We start from the raw sequence: 19,114 nt of genomic DNA on the forward strand, positions 1-19,114 counted from the left end.
GCTTGTATGTAGTTAGTCACGTTTTAGCAACATACGTGGGTGTTATTTATTACGGAGGCCATTGGCCATTACTCGTCCTATCTGCATGGAGCTTAATACGGAATATATTCCGTATACACACAGGTAAAGCCTTCCTGGATAGCTTTGCGCCGGAAATTATACGTTATTCACTTAATATGAAAGTATCGCCCCGGAACCGGATCGATGCTAATGAATTTAAAAACAGTTAAATCATCGCACACAAGTGCGCAGGAGGAGCTCTCCCAAATGCCCCAATACCCTTTTAATGACTTTTCTGATTATTAAAGGTCAAAATTTATACGGAGTGGTAGACACATCCTAGCAAAGTGGTACGAAATATTTAAATTGATATTTGCTTTCGTTTTCTGATAAAATACGAACTTTAAGTTATATTTATATTTCTATTTAGTTTAAAGACAATTTTTTAAAGAAATTACGTAGTTTCTTATTTGTATCTCTGCGATCTCTCATATATTTATGATTATCCAAAAAAATATATTACGTTTGATACAATTTAAAAATGCATTTTTATAATCAGATATCAATTTAATGGGCGTAGGTATTTTATATATATTTCATACTTCTTCTGCATACTAAATCCAATTTTTGATTGAATTGTGAATCAATTGAGTTGTTTCAGGTCAACTATCGATATATTTGTAACTATGCAATATGGATGGATGTTCATACGTTCTTAAATCATGGGAAGAATGCAAATAGTGCTGTGGCGCTGTAAGTTAAAATATCGATATTGATAGTAATAGGAGACTATAATATTGGGATTATGATTCATTAAAATAAAATATTTGAAGAAATTAATCCAAATAATATTTATTTACAGGATGTTTCCAGTCCGCCTCCGTAGTGTAATGGTCAGCACGCTCGCCTACCGTTCTGGAGGTCCCGGGTTCGATTCCCAAGGGGGGTAAAATAAATATAAGTGATTTTTTCACTATAATATTTATTCAATATTACCATGGACTGGTACCTGAAGCGGAGGGCTGATCACTTTTCCTTCATGTGTAAACGATCAAGATAACACTGCGTTAATATGACAGTGCCCTATGCACCATTGGGGTGCGGATAAGGGTTTTAAAAAACGTTTCCAAAAGAAGAATTTGAATAAAAGCAATATAAAATATTGTGAAAAACTTATTGACAGTGGTAAGGTTGGGGTATGTAAGAGTAACGGAAAGGGATTTCGCTTCCAGTTTCCGAAAGTCACGAAGTGATTTTTTAACACTACGTAATCTAACAGGTTTCTTGATTCCACATACGCTTGTGAGGTATTAGACTGATTTTGCAGATATTTGTTATAAATTTTCGTCAACAGTATTATTTAAAATATTTTAATTTTACATAAAGTAATAATTAGCAATTCAACCAAATCAAATAGCAGGTTCAACGTGTAAATCACTAACGTAAACCTTTCCAACCCAATCTCAGTTTTAGTGCAAATTTATCTTCTATTTAACACATGCATCTACATAGATTTCCATAAACAAACACTTTAAACATTTACAAATTAAATTAAACCAACTACGAAGATGCTTTGAACTTTGAAACGAGGCACAATGAACAGACTATAAATTACTCAAGAATGTTAAGTTACAAAACTATGTATTCCTCATTGATGTTAAGTCAGAATAACAGCAAAATATCGAACATTTTTATCATTTCAAAAGTGCGTACATATTTAAAGTAAATGTCCATTTTTAAATTAAAAGTTTTACTGATAAAATAGTTTGTTAACTACCGAGTAGCTTTAACTGGATAATATATGGAAGTTTATAAATAAAATTTCAAAAATATATTTAAAAATATAGTTTTTTTCATGAAAAAAAAGTTATTAAATAATAAGTGTACTTTTCACTCAAAAACATTTTTTTCTATTCCTCACATCGAACCTATTATGTTGTAGTTGTCTTATTATGTACTCGTAGATTAGGAATGTTCGTAAATTATAGTCACCATTATTCGAGGATTCAAAAATGTTAAAAAAATAATGAAAATGAAAACTTCTGAATGAATCTGAAGAAAACTAAAAATATATTTGAGAAAAGTTATGAAAAATATTTTTCGGCCTGCAAAAGAAATTGGATCCTGAATATTTCTGAAAACCTTCAAAGGAACCGTTCGAAAATAACAACCTTTTTCGGTTTTCGGTGTTAAAATGAAGAATAAGGCAACCCAAACATAGGTATAGTATTCAAGTATTTTTTTCTTATTTTTTTTTTCTATTTTTTCGACAGTAAATCTAAGTAACGATGGTAGAAAATGCCAACCATTTTTTTTAAAGTTTTCTTATATTCTATTAAAATACCATAATAGAAGGTGTGCTTCAATATACTTAAAGGTTTTCTCTGGCATGCAATGCTGGTGCTAACTTATTTACCTTCGTCTGGACTGTAAGCTTACACATAAAATTAGCATATTTATGCGATTACATTGCGAGCCACCTACATTCAATAGTTCGTGTTTGCATAAGCTACGGTATTGAACTAGAGTCTACGAAGAATATTGTTCTTATTTCGGAAAAAAAGAATGAATATACAAAAACAATAAAGTAATAACCGCATAATGTGATTTTAAAACTTTCATAGATAATAAAGCCCAAGTGACGTTTTCAAAGTGGAAACTTAGAATGTAATTTCTTTTCAGCTATTCTACTGCAGGTGGAAGATTCTTATGCAAATGGCGTAAGCTGAAAGCTCTCTTTAGTCATAGGTACTACCTTCTCTCAAAGCACTTTAAAAGCTCGAAAGCACTCTATATTCTTGTTTTAACTTTATCGAAATAAATATTCACATAAATGCTCATGAAAATATTTCGTTTAATGAATTAATGAATTATTTTGGTTTAAAATACTTTTCGAAGCAAATTGAGACTGCGAAGCAAAAAACTTCAAAGCTGAATTTTATTTAACACCATAAGGATATAATTTTTTTTAATATTTCAATCATATTTATCGTTTAAATGCCATATTTACTTTAAATTATAGACCCCTATCAAATATTTTTAAAGTGAAAAATCTGTAACTGTAAACTCTGTATAAACGCGTTAAGACTTATTTCTTTATTAAATGAAAAATGTATTTTATTTTTTACCTTTTATCGCAATTTTTAACGTTACTGATCTATAAAGCTTTAATCCATATTTTAAAAAAAAATTGCAGTTAAATCATAAAATTTCTCCATTTTTTAAAAATATTAAGTTATAAAATTTAGTTTTTACATACACATACGTATGTGAGGTGGATAGCCTAATTAAAAATACAATATTTTGAGTATATTTAAACGTTTGTTCACAAATTCTGGGTTTTTCTCCATTTTAGAGTTATTTACGTCAACAAAAATTAAATACGTTTAATGATAAATTTGTGTTTAAGAAAAATTTAAAATGATATATTTAGACGTTTTTTAGTACATAAATAAATTTGGGAAGAATATTACATACATTTCATGAAGGTTTCAGCTAAGAAATAAAACGTAATTTCAGATGAAACGTAAATTTAACTTTGTCAATCATATTTTTGTTGCAAACATAATAATTTTTGTGTATAGTCATAAAAAAAATTGATGATTTTTTTTCATTCAAAATTGTTCCTTCAATGTTTATTCAGTTTTTTAAAGAAATTTATCATTCTTCCGGCATGGTTGTTTTGTTCTGCCGTATACATATCCTTCTTACATCTCTGCTCGTTTGTATAATGTTTCACGTATATAAAGTGTTCACTTAACCAGCCTATGACAGATAGTAAATGCGTAAATGCCTAGACTTCCATATTCTTCATCATCTACGTTGAGATATCAATAAAAAAACTTTAAAGCAGTTTACAGTTTTAACGAGCAAGGTATTTCCCGGTCGACGTTTAGGGGGACCCGTATTTAATTTCACTCATGCCTTCTCTCATATCGTGGTACGGTTTCATTACCAAGTTAAGAAAATTGTTATCTCTCTGAAAGTTGAAATGGCGTACGCTTCAGTGCGACCTCGACCCTCGGTTTATAACTCTGGTAGTTTGTTTTGTGAGTGCCTGCAAAAAGCTGATAAGGAATCACACAATTATTAACGGGATTTATAGCCCACTAATAGGCGAAATACGGTAAATAAACGCTAGACGGTGGAAACTTTTAAAGTGAACGTGAACATAATTATAATATTACGAGAATATGGGAATAGCGAAAGTAATAAAATTTACGTCAATTGTTTTCTTGCGTTTTGAATTCGATTTGATAAAATGTATCGAAAAAACCCTATTTTATTTTTCATAACACACTCGCTATTTTCTTGTGTTTTTCCTAATAATGAAAACATTCTTAAATATATATGCATTTTTTATATTTTCAATTGTTTTTGTTGTTTGTTTGCCATATTCTTTCATTAATTGTGTTCATATTACTTATTCATAATACCGCCTCCACATATAGTGATTAAAGCATTCGCTTACAGTACTGGGGATCGCGGTTTGACTCCAGGGGAAGTAAAAGTAAGAGATTTTTTACGAAAATAACTATTCAATATTAACATGTACTGGTAATTGAAGAGCAGAACTTATCATAGTGATAGTAAAGTTCAAGTTTATATAACATCGATGCGATAGTTTCCTATGCATCTTTCATCGTGGATCAAAAAAGAAAACCATGGGTTAAACCAAAAGTCAATTAACAGGTTAATTACTTAAATTTACAAATGAATATGAAACATGTTCTTAAATGTGACTATCATTAATATAAAACAAAGTAAAGAAACAGTGTAGATAAGTTTAAAAATACGTGTAAACGTGTTACGGTCAACTGCCAATGAATCCATTTCAACTTTATCAAAACTTTGATTTTCTTCCCACGAATAGGCGTTCTGAATATTAAAAGCGACTGAAATTCAAATACAAAAAAATATATAACAAAGTTATAAAACTTATTAACTTTACGAGTTTCGTGTAATGCTAAAAATATATTTACGTGACGTAAAACGAATATCGGAAGGCAAAAGTGAAGGTAGAGAAAGAGAGATATTTTCTTCATTTTATTGGAATAGGATATATTGAGTAATAAAATGATAAAAAAGTCTTCATATAAAAAGCAATATTTAATGATCGACAACTTTTCAAAATACATATAACAAAATTGTAATGTAATTGTAACAAAATGGCGTACAAAATATAAATAACGCATATTTTATTATATTTCGTCACATCTATTAATATTGTTTTATTTATACGTATTATATAGTATATTTATTTTTTTCATTGTATTTTATATAATTTATACGCCATGTGAACCTTAGAGGCTTGCCTCAAGGTTTAGAAAAAAAAATATTAAATGGCCTCCATAATTATTTTGCGTTTTGAAGAATACTTGCAACCTCAGTTTTGTTTAACAAACAATGCCCACACGCGATATTGGTATAATAATTTATCTATTTTTATATTGCTCATATTTTTCAATTAAAAAAAAAACTTTTTGATTTTTCTCTCTCATTTTCATTATTATTATTTTTTCTACTACGTTCACTAAAAAATATTAATTTCTTTAAAAAAATATCCGTTACGGAGTTGAGAGAAAACCGCGAACTAAGCGGAAGAAATTCGTATGTTAATAGGTATTCCTCTTTTACTTTGGAGAGGAGGATTGTCATCAAACATGCCACTATGATTAGTATTCCTTAAATAAATTAATATGGACAAAATATCATTAAAACGAGTCAAGTATTTACTATTTGAATTAAGATTTTATGTAATTCAAGAATACAAGTAACTGTAAAATAAACATACGACATGAGATGGTTCGATTTAAGACCCTTGCACACGGGGTGCCATTCGATCCATCTGATCTTGGAACCCATGCGAACGCTATCTTATAACCGCTATGATAAGCTATCCAATAGGGTGCTTTGTGTCTGGTGCTTTTTTGGATTGGGCAGATCGCATTGCTTCGTACACTTCTAGAGACAGAAATCGCATTGCGTTCTAGGCTCTGACAAGGATATATTCATATCATAATTTATATGTTCTCTTAATCCTGGAAACGATAGTTAATTCATAATGTTTAGAGCATATATTGAACTAATAAATCATGTAGATTGATATCCCCGTCATTATAAAATGTGGAATTCAGCCTGCTGAAAGTTATTCAGAATCTGTGAATATTAGAATTTTCTCGCCCATTTGACTCAATGCACAATGCAAATTTCCGCCCTCGACGCTTACACAAAAAGAATTTTGTTTTTTTTTATAGACCACAAAAGCTTTGTAGCTGGTTCATGCTCGTACTAGGAGCGGACGGAGTTTGGTTCGATAATAATATGCCACACACAAGTCGCGTGCAGTTACTAAACTCACGCACTAAATAACCTTTATCGGCTTTTGCGAAAATATGTCGTCAGTTTTTCACTGTTACTTTTGATAAATATTTCATTTTATTTTTTAAAAAGCATAGTCGTACATTAATATATAACACTCTATTTTATTAGAAAATGTTTTGCTTTTGAATCATTAGTATTTACTATATTTTTTGTTTATTCAATTTTTTCTGCTTCTACTTTTGACAATAATTTTTACGCCGTATTGATTTCGTTTTTTTTGTTCTTTTACTATTTTTGCATACCTACTTGTTCTAATTTATGTCCTTTCACTGACTTGGCTTTATTTTAAATTTGTTTTCGAAAAAATCTTTGTTTATGCTTGTAATAAGCTTTATCTTGTTATTAAACATAATTTTAGAATGTTTTTTTAACTTTCCCTGTTTGTTTCTTTTTTAAGCTTTTTTAATTATTTTTCTGCTTATATTCTTTTAGTAATGAGTTCTTAAACATGTAAATTTGTATATCCATCACTCCGCACCCGCGCAGGGGTAGGCAAAGAGAATAGAACACCACACTAAGCTGCCTTTGCAAACAATCTACGCCTCTTCCACATTCATGCATTTCCTCATACATACCCGCCAATTGTTCCGACTCCCGTCTTGAAAAGGCGTAGATTGTTTGCCTTTGCAAACAATCTACGCCTCTTCCACATTCATGCATTTCCTCATACATACCCGCCAATTGTTCCGACTCCCGTCTTGAAGTTTTCAGACTACGATAGGCAGAAAAGAGATAAAAATCAATGACAATTAATGTAGTGAAAATAATAAAAAAAATATTTTTTATTATTTTATTGTTTTCATATTTTAAAATTTAAAAAAAAGTTTGTTTACTTTCTAAAAATGACATTAAAAATAAAAACATATCCTCACTAAATGAGATTTCTTGGTGAATTATTATTCTTAAATAATATCTGAAAACCGGGAAATAAATCGTAAGAAAGGTGTGAATAATAATATATTGTTTATATAAAATATAATTTACTATTACTCTAATCTTAAAAAAACTAGAAACATAATTTCAACATAGCGCCAAAGGCCACAGAAAAATTAAAAACATGTTTACTCTTACTACCCGTAAGAAAAAAAAGGCCTCTTAAATATTAATAAGAGTTTTTTGCTTATTTACAATTTTACCAACTTTATTTTAAATAGGCGTGTTATCTGTACATATATTTATTTAATATACAAAAGGTACTTTGTACTTCATTAATTACAATTGAGTAATGAAGTACATGTTATTTATTAAAATTTACGAAACGTCTAAATTTTACGCGTATACAAAATTTCTTCAATGTTGCAAAAGGTGATAATATCCTGAAAGGAAATTGAGATAGACTCCTAAGGATAGGCAATTGTTTGTGCACTGAAACTTTACACAAAGGGTTTTACAAAATATTATTGTTACATTTTATTCGTTTTCTATAGAGGTATCAAAAGTAACTTTCTTTGAAGGTAAATAATACAAATTTATTTTTTAGTGAGAAAAGTGAGTGTTGTACACTCAGCGATTCAAAAACATAACAATTCAATTGTTTCAGGAAAAGTATCCCTTTGTTTTTCTCATTTCAAGTCAGTGTTAACGGATGAACGAAATGGTCTACCTCATTTTTGACAAGCTCTGTGTTAGATAACATCAAAATATTTTCAAAATATATTTCTAAAAGCTCCTTCAAAAGTTTCTAAAATTTTTTGTGACCAAAAAATATATAATTAATAATGTACTTGCCGGATTATTTCATGATGAATCTTGCCTTCCCATTCCTTCTCTTGTATCGATGCACCGCCGAGGCTGAATCCTTACGAGTGTACGGACAGAACCACCTTACGTTATAAGCAACAATTATATCGTATTTGTATCATGCAGGTGGAGGGTTGATAATATTTTTTAATGTTTTTTATTAACGCTCAAAGTACGTATGTACAAAGAAAGTTCACGTAATGTAAGGTTATGTTTATCCTCGCCCAGAGTCAGACAGTAAAAACATCGAAACGGTTACAATTTTTGATTTCCGCGCTATGTTTACAACCTGAATATTGTCCACTCGGGGACTGACGGCGCTAGGCCAACCGTCCGCGAGACATTTTTTCCGATCGAGATCAAATAATTTTGAGCGGCCAGATAGTAGCTTCACGCGCTAACATCATGATTTAGATCGATCCACGCCCGGGTAGATCGATTCGAACATTTTTTGACACCGTGATCACCTGGAGGAATGTTCGTATAGGGGTGGTCGCTTGTCGACGGCCGGGAGGACACTGTCCGCGTGTGTCGGCGCATCAATGGCGGCCTCTAGCGGCGGCGGCGCGCGCGCACCTGACCCCGTGGCGCTCGTTACGTCAGCGCTCGATACGGGCAACGGGCGCGGGCCAAGGGGGTGGCCATGAAAATTTTATATGGGTTGCCTGTCAACCTTTAGCGGCCAGCGGAGCTCCGAACCCCGAACCGCCGAACCGCCGAACCGCTGAGTCTCCGAACCACCGAATCGCCGAACCGCTGAGCGACCAACCCTCCCTCCAATCGCGCTCTATAATTAGCTATTTCCTTTACATTTCACTATCGTTTGCGAGACGAGTTACAAAGGTGCCTTTGAGTGAACCAAAGGGCGCGAGGTTCAACTATAACTAGTAATTTTAGGCTACAAATTAAAAACCAACGTTAGTAGTGCTTCTCCCATTAAAAAGTAATAAAATAAGTTTATGGCAAAAGTAATTTTGCACACACCTTGCATTAAAAAACACATTAGCGTTTTTTTTACCCGCCGGTAAAAAACTTTTAAATCAACATATATTCTAGGTAAGATGCGCCACCCTGTTACTAATGTATAGGACTAATACTCGTTTTTTTATGGTAAAACTTGTAAATGGGTTTGATGGACCTGATCGAGACAAGTTTATGCAGGAATTATCCTATGCAGGAATATTTATCGACCTACCATATAACATGTATGTATAATATTTTATTACAGCGGTTTTGTATGAGGAAATGTAATATGGAGAATAAAAGAGATGTTAGCTTGCAATAAACATTTCTTGGATTTATTATTGAATTTGACTGGAATGGAGCCCGCATCTTCGACACAGTTTTATAGTTGAGCATCTTCCCAATTACAACACGGCGCCTGCCTAAATCCTGCAAGCTAAAGGAAATTTAAAGAAATTATTATTAAAACCAGAAGAGTGTTAACTTATTAAATCTTTTAAAATTACTGGTTTAGCGACCTTGTTTTTAAAAAGTAACTACCAAAAAACAAAGATCAAACTGGCGACCTCATCCACGGTAGCCAAACATGCCAACCGCTACAATATGAAGCCGAGCAATAAGAAATTTGACGGGGTGTTACTGTGGGATTTTATTTCTTCGCAATCTTTCCTTTCATGTGACAATCCTCATGTATCGAAATTTGGTGTATTGCTCCATATATGTATATATATATATATATATATATATATATATATATATATACATATATATATATATATATATATATATATATATATATATATGTATATATATATATATATATATATATATATATATATATATATATATAAATATATATATATATATATATATATATATATATATATATATATATATATATATATATATATATATATATATATATATATATATATATATATATATATATATATATATATATATATATATATATATATATATATATATATATATATATATATATATATATATATATATATATATATATATATATATATATATATATTTATATATATATATATATCTTATCCGCCTCCGTAGTGTAATGGTCAGCACGCTCGGCTACCGTTCTGGAGGTCCCGGGTTCGATTCCCAAGGGGGGTAAAATAAATATAAGTGATTTTTTCACTGTCATATTTATTCAATATTACCCTGGACTGGTACCTGAAGCGGAGGGCTGATCACCTTTCCTTCATGTGTAAACGATCAAGATAACACTGCGTTTATATGACGCAGTGCCCTATGCACCATTGGGGTGCGGTAAGGGTTTTATTATTATATATATATATATATATATATATATATATATATATATATATATATATATATATATATATATATATATATATATATATATATATATATATATAATACCACACGTGTTATTAACAATAATTATGCTACCAGTCCTAATTAACCTTCAAAATAACGTTGATTTCCATCTAGCATGCAAGCAGTCACATACTCGTATGAACGTTAAAATATTAAAATACAACCATTTTGTTGTTTTTCAGTTAATCCTATTTTCATAACGACCTACAAGTTTACTGAATCTTCGATCGAAAACAGTTTGAATTACATTTTTTTTGTAATTTACTGCTATAGTGCATGCAACCTTTAAAAATTATTATGATTTTGGAGAATTTGTGAAGTACCATTTTCGCAAAATACTACCTCAAGGGCAATTTATGTATTAAACCCGATTAAACTGTAAAATAAAAAAATGTGATAAAATTAAGGCGAATTTTTTTTTCTCGAAGAATCAATTTTGCAAAACAATTTTGTTTTAGATTTTTTTCTTTAAATCATTTTACTATTACAGTTTTTGACAGCTGGTGGAAGATTAATTTAATAACCGCAAAAGTAAATGTAAACATCGTCAAATCATTGAGGTGGTTTCGAGTTTACGAGACCACTTTAGCCAAAGCAGTTTCTGTAGCTGATCGTAGCGTGAGCGTCAACTAATTCGTCTGGAAAAATATAATTTTTTTAAGCAGATACTCTGCAGCCGTATGAAATTAACGTAATCCCCAGAGAAGTTCTCGAAGCACTAAAACACTCAAATGCCTATTATATCCACATGTACAAGACAGTCCTTATCTTTCAATTTGTTTTATTTAAGGTATCACCCCTATGTTTATTTTTCCATTTGGCCTATAGTCTCATTAGTATAATTTCGAATTGTGCCCCGGGGGTATCAATATTAATTGTTATAATATTCATAACATTGATATTCACAAACCCGTAAAATTATGGATTCCCAAAGTAGTAACAATCGGATTGCTTTTTTCGTCAATTCGATCCGACAGTAACGTTTTTTTTCAGCACACTATTCGTTAGTGACTCAGACCTAGATATGTAGGTACCTACCGAAATTTCTGCATCTTCACTTGTTCAAAATTGAAATAAGTTTGTCGAAGTGTAAAGACTCATTTCAGTTGGCAACATTACCGATTAAACTTTTATCTATGCATGGCTGTCTTGTGACAGATGGCGCGGCCGTTTAAAATTTTGTAAGTAATTTCCAGTAAGTAGTTTTCCAGCGCTTTTGCTAATTATAAAATACCCTTAGTTTAATCCCTAATCAATTTGGTGTTTCAATTAGCAATTAAAAAATAAATATATCTGTAAAGATCAATAAGTTTACTCAATTAATTGAAAATCCTTATGAAGAAATATTACTTTTTCTGGATCCATAATTTGAATTTATTCCATGTAAAGAGAATATTTAAAGTATATAATTTTCTTGATCATTAACACATCACACTTAAACGTACCCCAAATGTTTTTTACTTTGTTAGCCTACGAATTTTTCAGCCCAACTGTTATATTGTTATCCTTTGAAGTTAATTATGAATAGTGAGTCATTTTTATGAATCCACATCATTCTCACTCTAGGCCTACAAGATATCACAATAAAACTTAACCCTTTGCACTTGAATGGCGACAATATGTCGACATGGTAAATTCCCCAGTAAATCGGTTGGTGGCTATACGTCACCACTATGTACCGTTATGTTGTTTAAATAATAAAAGGCCGAGATACGTACTAAGGCAGGTATACTTCTGTCCCGCCAGTTGCTCAAGGTCCTTGCTAGTATTGAGTCACTTAAAGTTTGTGAAAACTTCAGTAGATCAGTTGGTAGGGGACTTTTGGCAGATTCTAAGTAGGCCGTCTACTCCTTAAACTGAGGTCCGCCTGGATGGCAAACTACATGTTTCGCGTATGGGATCAAAAAGGGGCTGTGTGGTTTGCTCACGGAGGGGCAAAAATTGGCAAAGGCATAAGACTTATGAATTTTGTGACACTTGTCCTGGGCAGCCTAGGATGCATTTGGGCGATTGTTTTGTGAGTTACCATACATTAAGCACTGTAAAATTATAAAATAGTAACCAATTGTCTTTATTTTTCTTAAATAAGCCATTTTAAACACTTATCTATTGGTTTTATTGTCAATTTGCATGATACCCATTTCCAGGTTTTTTTTTGTATTTTTTTCTAAAATCAACTATTTTTGTGCAAATTTGAAAAAAAATACACTTAAGTTACTGGTATGTTATACAAAAAAAGTCTCGAGTGCAAAGGGTGAAAGCGCATGTGCATAAAACTCACTCATTGAGTCTAAATGATCACAATCTGTTCAGATGAACATAATTTCAAACATGAGTTTACTTTGCAGGGTGGATAACACAAAAAGCTTTACACTACGTTCACAGAAAAATAATGGGATGCGAAGCGAACACAACGTGTATGGATGGAACGCGTCTGTTCTAGTCATTCTATTTATTACCTTTACAGCAAATGGCATTTATCAGGAAACGCTTAGTTGTTTTCTTGCATATAATATTATTCCAATTCATTTATATACCACCATTGAATAACTATAAAGACACCATGTTCGTATATTCCTAATGAGTCACATTTCTTGAGTCGAGAATTTGGTTAGGTACTTTGGTATAATTCCAAGTTTGAACAACATACCTGAATAATCAGACTGTGTGATGTTCTTTCGTCTGCTTGGGTTTTTTTTGTATATCTCTATCTTATAAATTGTGTTTCATTATATATTATAACTTGTCTATATTTAAAAGTCTGAATGTTTTTATAAATAAATTGCAACATGACAACATTGATGTCAAGGAGTGGGGAATGATGTCAGCCAATGGATGCCCGCCATGTCGCCTGGAGCACCTGTACTGGAAAACATCCGTTGGCAACCCGCACTTCTTCGTTGGATCGAGACCAATGTAGATCATACATAAAATTGTATCGCGCTTATATTGGAAATAAACCTTGTGTTACAAACTATTTGAGTATTTTTACTGACAAACGCGACGGCTGTTACAAAATTATAAAATGGGGAAGGCAAATAAAGCAAGAAAAGAAAATTCATACATATATATATTTCACAATCTACAGATTTTTATCACTGTGACATTATTTATTATTTTAATTATATAGACATCAAATATGTTGCAGACATTTCACGGTATGGCATAATTATTAAAAGTATGCATGACAATAATTTATTATTCGATAAGTCAGTTTCATCTAATTACTAAATCACACAAATTTTCTTCACAATCTCTCAAAAAAAGTCATCCATACTTTATAAATGATGTAATACATGCTTTAAAAAATGTGTCGCTTTTAAGACACATTACACCATAGACTAGCTGTTTTGAACACATTTATTTCAAAATTATCTTAAAAATCGTTTCATATATGTCCCGATTTTAAGTAATTTGAAATATGATGACAATTAATTTTTGATGACAAGTAATTTGAAATATGAATAATAATGACAATATTTTACAATTAAAAAAACAATACTATGAAGAATACATACATAGTAAATTACTAATTACAGCCTATAAAATTTCTTACGACAGACTTACATAATCAAACAAATTGCATTTAATTTAATTATGTACTTTGCATTAGAAAACTTGTCAGTCATATCCAAATGATGTATAAATATATTATATGTTTTTAACAAAACCTTATGGAAAATGCTTAAAATAATCTGTTCATTGGGAGTTAATACTAATTACATGTGCGTATTGTGAGATGATCCTCAAAGTTTGAGTCTAGTGATACATTTTTTTCTTATAAGTTTCGTGACTTTATGGAAATACCAATTTAAAAAAATAAATGTACTGTTCATTCATAATGTAATGTAGCCTTCAGGCCCTCAGTGACCGTAGACCCCCGGCAAGCCCTTCTTCCCACGTCCCCGTCATAGGTCCTGGTAATGCAGTTGGAGCCTTTAGCGAAAACTGTAGCCAACGGGAAGAGGACAAAAGGCGATCGTCTGGCGCCTAATAACGAGACAACCCCCAGCTAAGGCAAGGAATACACCCCTATAGAAAAAACCAGGATGAGCCATCCTTCAGGGCCTGGGCAGGCCTCAAGACCGCGAGGTTAATCACCCAATATTTTAAAAAATCCCAGATTACGATAGCAACATCAAGTCAGCCTCGGACATAAACACCTGACTCAAGACCTGTGGACATGGGTTCTAAGCCGAAAGCATCGATAGTGTATCTGGCCGGAGAATTCGCTGAATTTAAAAAGTGAGTGTGCTGAAGTTGTTAAAATATTTTCAAGTAGAACTGGACCTACTAAAAACAGAGTCGAGGATACCGAAGCGGTAAATTGTCACCCAAACCTTCTGCATGCGGTGAAAGAACTTCCAGGAGAGGTGTCAGACGTTAGCAAGGCCCTTATAAAAAATATGCGGACCGCTCCCCCAATTTTGAACAATGTTCCGGATTGTGACGGAAAACAGACAATAAAGCAAGGCCCATTCTTGTAAGATTCACTAACTTCGATGTTCGGTTAGCACTAACAAAATTACGGTCCTTGAATACGAAATCCATGAAATAGACACTATTAAAGCTCAAGTCATGAACGTCCAAGAAAAAGTTAGTAAAATTAAGTCTGAAATGGTCTCAAAGCAGTAACGGTCTAGACTCTAGACCAGCTATACTCAGCCTGCGGCCCGCCAAGCTTTTTTGTGCGGCCCTCAACACATTTTTTATCAGGAACATGATTTACAAAATCTGGTATTCTATATTTTGTATATCTTGAGATTAATTTTGACTTTGACGTATAGACATGGAAACCCGAAGAGGATGGTCGTTGTCGTGTCAACATCAGATCTGGTATAAGAGTGTTGCTACTGCACACGCTAGATGTTTTCCCAAAAAACAAACATTTATTTCAAGTAAACATTACGCGGAACACGGATACGATAGCTTTTTATGCTCTCTTATAAAATATTGTTTTGTTATAATTTAATTACCCATAATGGCGGGAGTGTCTTCAAAATGCAATCGAAAAATGTCCTACGAAAATAGAGTGTTTCAAGACAAATGGGAAGAAGAATATTTCGTTGTGTCAAATAAACATGGTTCGACCACGTGCTTGATATGTCGTGAGAGTGTTATATTGAAAAAAATATAACATTCTTCGTCATTATACCACGAAGCACAAAACATTTAGCAATACCTTTCCTCGTGGCTCTTTAATAAGACGTGAAAAGTTAACATTCTTCAAGAAGTCCTTACAACATCAACAAAATATTATATCAATAGTGGTATCACATGACGCAGCAGTGACAAGAGCGTCGTATGAAATTTGTTACATACTTGGTAAGTATATGAAACCATTTACCGACACAGAGGTTGTCAAAGAATGTTTCCTCAGTGCTTCCAACGTATTATTTGATAAATTTAACAATAAAATTCAAATAATATCTCAGATCAAAAGTATGCAGCTCTCTGATTCTACCTTTGCTAGACGCATTGAAGATATTGCAAAACACATATTTAATCGCATCATAAAAGATCTGAAAAAATGCAAATATTTTAGTTTGGCTTTTGATTCTAGGACCGATATTTCAGCAACATCACAATGTTCCGTTTTTGTTAGATATTGTACAGGATACAATTCAGTTCATGAAGATTTTTTGAAATTTCTTCCTATGAAAAATCAAACCAGAGGCACGGACTATCTCAATACTATCAGTACACTTCTGGAAAAATTGATATTGATATTAAAAAATTGGTTTGTGTATGCACGGACGGATGCCCTTCAATGATCGGATCCGAAAAAGGATTTGTTGCTTTATTAAAAGAGAAATATAATTTAACAAATCTCTTGTCTTTCCACTGTTTCATACACCAAGAGAACTTATCAGCACGTATCTCCATTGCCGAAATAGACGCTGTGATGAAGACTGCAATAAGTATAGTTAATTATATTAGAGCCCAAGAACTGAACCACAGGAAGTTAAAAGTCTTTTGGAAGAATTGAGCAGTATCTATAGTGACATTCTTTTACATACCTCGGTGAGATGGCTAAGCCGAGGTAAAGTTTTGGAACGGTTTTATTCTTTGAGGCATGAAATTATTTCTTTTTACAACAAAATAAAAAAATTTACAGCGAACTTAATATGACGGATGATGGTGACACTTAGCTTTTTTGTGTGATATCACAGAAAAACTTAATGAACCCAATCGTGGCCTACAGGGCGAAAATAAAGTCATTTCAAAGATGGCGAATAAAGTGTTTGTTTTTTAAGAGAAATTGAACATCTACCACGAAGAAATAGAGAATCAAGTATGTATTGTATAACTTTCCAACTAAATTGAGTTGTCATTTTTTATTAAGTTTTATTAAATATGCTCAAAAAATGTGTACGTAAAATTCAAACTTTAAATTACACTAAAGTAGGTATCGAATTTTAATAAATAATATTGTTCAAAATTTTATAAAATATTTCGATAAATGTTTAAAATAAATTTATATATATTTATATTTATATCTTATATATATACATATATTTATTTTTTTTTTTTTTTATTGGACACTGTCTATCCTCACTAGGTATTTGGAGATACCTGTTCTGAGGTAGGCAGGGTATGCTTATTCTTAACTGTTATAAAAGCTAAACAAGATGGTATATATGTTTCCGAAGAAAACTATAAGATATTTTTTAATTATTTAGCTGCCTTAGCTAAGGAATTTAAGAGCAGATTTTAGGACTTACGTAGTATCAAGAATTGTTTGTTACTTTTAGAAAATCCCTGGCACCTAGAAATAGCAACTTTAACACATTTAGCTGCATTGGGATATGATTATGCAGTGCTTTTTGATGAATTTATCGAATTTAAGAACGATAGTAATCTGAAAGCTATTTTTGAAGAAAAAAGAGAGGGGAAGGAGTACATCCGTTTTTGGGAATTAGTTCCTGAAAAATACAAGACTGTAAAAAATTGTGCCTGCCTGCTCCTCACATTGTTTGCATCAACATATCTTTGTGAGTCATCATATTCCAAAATGAAATATGCAAAAACGTATACAGGAATCGACTTACTGATTCTCACCTTGATAACGTATTGAGAGTAGCATGCAGCAATTATAAACGCGATTTGTCTAAAATTGTTGAAAATTTATCCCAATGTCAAAAATCACACTAATTTCAAAATAAAGGCTTGGATACATGATACTTTTGAGTTTTATTTTTTTCACTATTGTAATTTTTAACGAACCGTATGCTGATAAGTGATATGTACTATTATTATTCTGTTTTGGTTATATTTTTTTTAAATCTCAATTGGTTTTCCAAAAAAACGGGGGTGGTGGGTTTCATGATATTTTTTGTCATACCAGTATAGTGTTGCGGCCCGTGTAGCTTTACAAATATATGTATGTAGCCCGAAGAAAAAAAAGGTTGAGTATCATTGCTCTAGACCATGGGTCGGCAACCTGCGGCCCGCGGGCCGCATGCGGCCTCATCTTGGTGCGGCCCGCGAGATTCTCGCCGCAACGCACATGACGGACGATATTATACACAATCGAGTGAAAGGAGGCGAGAAAGGGAGCGAAGGGAATCTCATTGATTTTATTAAATACAATAAATGTCCTTAAAATATACACTTAGCGTTTTATTTTTAAAACTAAAATATTTGTACATAAATATTGTATGTAGGTATACCTACTGCAAGTGCGGCCCGCACTGATCCCCTTGAAAAATATTTGGCCCTTTTACAACAAAAGGTTGCCGACCCATGCTCTAGACCATGGGTCGGCAACCAGTGGCCCACAGGCTGCATTCGGACCGCGAGGCGTATTGGTGCGGCCCGAAGTAAGATGACTAAGCCGAAGCCGACTTCAATGATTTTTTTATTTGAGATAAGAAATTTATGACTTCATGGAGATGAAAGGAAAGGCAATGCATGAACTTTCCAACAACCAGTGGGTTGCAGATCTTAGGTTTTTAACTGCCAAACTGAATCTACTCAATACACGTTTATAGGGAAAAAATAAATTGATATGTATTCAGATGTTAAACCATTTGAAATGAAACTAACATTATTTATCAAGCATATTGATGAAAGAAAACTCAATCATTTTCTAAATTGCAAGAAAGCAGTAGAAGAAGCTGGGATAAATTTAATAAATAAATAAATTTAAAATAATAAATTTGAAATTAAAGAAATACTAAAATGGAAAATGCATTAATATAACTTCAAACTGAGTTTGCAAACCGGTGTGTTGATTTCAAAAAGATCTCACGTAAGACGGAGATTTTTTGAAAACCCTTTCGCAGTAGATATCGATAACGTACCAAGCGATTTGCAAATTGATACCACACTTAAAATGGCTTTTAAGGAAAAAACTAACTTGGGGGATTTCTATGGTAGTTTGCCCTGGGAAAACTATAAGGAGTTAAAAAGTTTGCTTACCAAGTTATTACTATGTTTGGTAATACATATATTTCTGAACAAACTTTTTCAACTCTGAATTATTAAAAAAACAAACACTGTTTGCGGTTATCGGATCCACATTTAGATGCAATATAAAAATATTAATAGAAAAATTTTACACAACCCTGAAGTAACGAAGAAATCCATAACATACTGTCCCAAATGTATCTGATACTTTTGTAAATCATGACGTCAGATCCGACGGATCCGG

This window comes from Brachycentrus maculatus, unplaced genomic scaffold, assembly GCF_059751285.1.
Source record: "Brachycentrus maculatus isolate JH-2025_06_01 unplaced genomic scaffold, ASM5975128v1 h1tg000263l, whole genome shotgun sequence".
NCBI classification, from domain to species: domain Eukaryota; kingdom Metazoa; phylum Arthropoda; class Insecta; order Trichoptera; family Brachycentridae; genus Brachycentrus; species Brachycentrus maculatus.